This window comes from Phoxinus phoxinus (genome assembly GCF_949152265.1).
Source record: "Phoxinus phoxinus genome assembly, chromosome: 24".
Classification (NCBI taxonomy): Eukaryota; Metazoa; Chordata; class Actinopteri; order Cypriniformes; family Leuciscidae; genus Phoxinus; species Phoxinus phoxinus.
The window spans coordinates 26,698,706-26,702,713 of NC_136899.1; positions in this window are offsets into that span (position 1 = coordinate 26,698,706).

Sequence of the window (4,008 nt, forward strand, 5' to 3'; positions counted from 1 at the left end):
AAATGACTCATAGATTACCAGTCTCCTGTGAGACGCATTTTTACTATTTAGTTCCCTTAAATTAGTCCGGCAGCTGTCTCTCTCTCTCTCTCTCTGCCGGTTTGTGTCAGATGCAGTCTCTTTTTTTAATTGCCGGTCTACTGACATCCACTTTATGACATCTGAACATTACAATGCTCATGATAACTTTCTTTAACTCTACATGAAGTGAATCCACTTCTCCAGATAATGAATCTTCGACAGCGATGCCATAGGAATATATAGAGCTACCGCAAAACAGAAGTTTTATAAAGATGAATGAGAATTTGTTTCTCTGGCGCAGAAGGTCTATTTTTATTCTTTGAACGGGTCATGAACTGGCTTTTTAAATTATTTTATATTGTTGTCTGAGGTCAACTTATGACGTTCGCTTGGTTTGTACATTTAAAAACATTAAAATGAATCAGTAATCGGCTATTTTCTGCCCTGGTTTTGAGGCTAGCTCCTGAAACGCTGGGTTTTTATGGGCGTGCCGCATTGAAGACTGGGAAGTAAACGCCCACTGCCATGATTGGATAACAGTTTTGCATATTATAATGAGTTTCCTGTAATGCGTGAGTCGGTGGGCGGGGCTAAACAGGCGGTGTTGAAGTGGGCGTCGATCTTCTTCTGCGGAGGCGGCAGGGCTGGACTGGGACAAAGAATCGGCTCGGGCATTTTGGCCCAGACTGGCCCACTACATATGATCATAAACACCACCATCTTTGCACGCCCTTGAATATGTTTTTGTTCAACTCCTATTCATTAAAACCACTAATGCCATGTAATGAGTGAGAAGGAACGAGAGAGAGTTAACAGATGAAATAAGTACAAAATTGTCATTTATTAATAGAATTGAACTATACTCCACAGTGATGCATCCAAAAGACAAGCTATAAGCTGCAATGGCATTGCAATACCAGTGTTTCCCACAGGATCTTCGGTAAAGCTGTGGTGAGTACCTCTGTCCCTCAAGGGGGGTTCGGGGGCATGCCCCCCCGCAAGAACATTTTGTGCATTTTTATGTTAAATTCATCAATCTGGTGCAGTTTGAGAGTTCAAAATTAAAAGTTCCAACCCATATTCAGTGTGCAAATTAAACAAAGAAAAAATCAAACCTCTTTTAGTAACAGTGTCTGTCTACATTACACTACTACATAATAATAGTTATAATATTAATCTCATGACAGTAGCCTAATAGCCATATATTGTAAAACAAATTCACTGAAAAATAAAGGAAACTTTCATAATTAGTTTTGTACTAATTTCTATACTTGAAAGAGATAAGCATGTGATCTTTTATTTTGGCGGAAAACATGGATACAAACGCGTCTCATTAAACTTCTAGTAAATTGCTGTAATCGTCAACTATGCAGATGTGGAAATAATGTGTAATAATGCGTAACAGCTAAATGAATAAATGTAAATGGGTTCCTACACTCATAGCCTAGTGTTTTGAAAGTTACCGCGGACTCTACACTTTCTCATCTCTCTCCTGATCCTCCTCATCATCATCATCACTGGAGCTGATGAAGGTCCTGATCCTCCTCATCATCACTGGAGCTGATGAAGGTCCTGATCCTCCTCATCATCATCATCACTGGAGCTGATGAAGGTCCTGATCCTCCTCATCATCATCATCACTGGAGCTGATGAAGGTCCTGATCCTCCTCATCATCATCATCACTGGAGCTGATGAAGGTCCTGATCCTCCTCATCATCATCATCACTGGAGCTGATGAAGGTCTTGATCCTCCTCATCATCATCATCACTGGAGCTGATGAAGGTCCTGATCCTCCTCATCATCATCATCACTGGAGCTGATGAAGGTCCTGATCCTCCTCATCATCATCATCACTGGAGCTGATGAAGGTCCTGATCCTCCTCATCATCATCATCACTGGAGCTGATGAAGGTCCTGATCCTCCTCATCATCATCATCACTGGAGCTGATGAAGGTCCTGATCCTCCTCATCATCACTGGAGCTGATGAAGGTCCTGATCCTCCTCATCATCATCATCACTGGAGCTGATGAAGGTCCTGATCCTCCTCATCATCATCATCACTGGAGCTGATGAAGGTCCTGATCCTCCTCATCATCATCATCACTGGAGCTGATGAAGGTCTTGATCCTCCTCATCATCATCATCACTGGAGCTGATGAAGGTCCTGATCCTCCTCATCATCATCATCACTGGAGCTGATGAAGGTCCTGATCCTCCTCATCATCATCATCACTGGAGCTGATGAAGGTCCTGATCCTCCTCATCATCATCATCACTGGAGCTGATGAAGGTCCTGATCCTCCTCATCATCATCATCACTGGAGCTGATGAAGGTCCTGATCCTCCTCATCATCATCATCACTGGAGCTGATGAAGGTCCTGATCCTCCTCATCATCATCATCACTGGAGCTGATGAAGGTCCTGATCCTCCTCATCGTCATCATCACTGGAGCTGATGAAGGTCCTGATCCTCCTCATCATCATCATCACTGGAGCTGATGAAGGTCCTGATCCTCCTCATCATCATCATCACTGGAGCTGATGAAGGTCCTGATCCTCCTCTATCCTCTTCATCACTGGAGCTGATGAAGGTCCTGATCCTCCTCTATCCTCTTCATCACTGGAGCTGATGAAGGTCCTGATCCTCCTCATCATCATCATCACTGGAGCTGATGAAGGTCCTGATCCTCCTCTATCCTCTTCATCACTGGAGCTGATGAAGGTCCTGATCCTCCTCATCATCATCATCATCACTGGAGCTGATGAAGGTCCTGATCCTCCTCATCATCATCATCACTGGAGCTGATGAAGGTCCTGATCCTCCTCATCATCATCATCACTGGAGCTGATGAAGGTCCTGATCCTCCTCATCATCATCATCACTGGAGCTGATGAAGGTCCTGATCCTCCTCTATCCTCTTCATCACTGGAGCTGATGAAGGTCCTGATCCTCCTCTATCCTCTTCATCACTGGAGCTGATGAAGGTCCTGATCCTCCTCTATCCTCTTCATCACTGGAGCTGATGAAGGTCCTGATCCTCCTCTATCCTCTTCATCACTGGAGCTGATGAAGGTCCTGATCCTCCTCATCATCATCATCACTGGAGCTGATGAAGGTCCTGATCCTCCTCATCATCATCATCACTGGAGCTGATGAAGGTCCTGATCCTCCTCATCATCATCATCACTGGAGCTGATGAAGGTCCTGATCCTCCTCATCATCATCATCACTGGAGCTGATGAAGGTCCTGATCCTCCTCATCATCATCATCACTGGAGCTGATGAAGGTCCTGATCCTCCTCATCATCATCATCACTGCAGCTGATGAAGGTCCTGATCCTCCTCATCATCATCATCACTGGAGCTGATGAAGGTCCTGATCCTCCTCATCATCATCATCACTGGAGCTGATGAAGGTCCTGATCCTCCTCATCATCATCATCACTGCAGCTGATGAAGGTCCTGATCCTCCTCATCATCATCATCACTGGAGCTGATGAAGGTCCTGATCCTCCTCCTCATCATCATCACTGGAGCTGATGAAGGTCCTGATCCTCCTCATCATCATCATCACTGGAGCTGATGAAGGTCCTGATCCTCCTCTATCCTCTTCATCACTGGAGCTGATGAAGGTCCTGATCCTCCTCATCATCATCATCACTGGAGCTGATGAAGGTCCTGATCCTCCTCATCATCATCATCACTGGAGCTGATGAAGGTCCTGATCCTCCTCATCATCATCATCACTGGAGCTGATGAAGGTCCTGATCCTCCTCATCATCATCATCACTGGAGCTGATGAAGGTCCTGATCCTCCTCATCATCATCATCACTGGAGCTGATGAAGGTCCTGATCCTCCTCATCATCATCATCACTGGAGCTGATGAAGGTCCTGATCCTCCTCATCATCATCATCACTGGAGCTGATGAAGGTCCTGATCCTCCTCATCATCATCATCACTGGAGCTGATGAAGGTCCT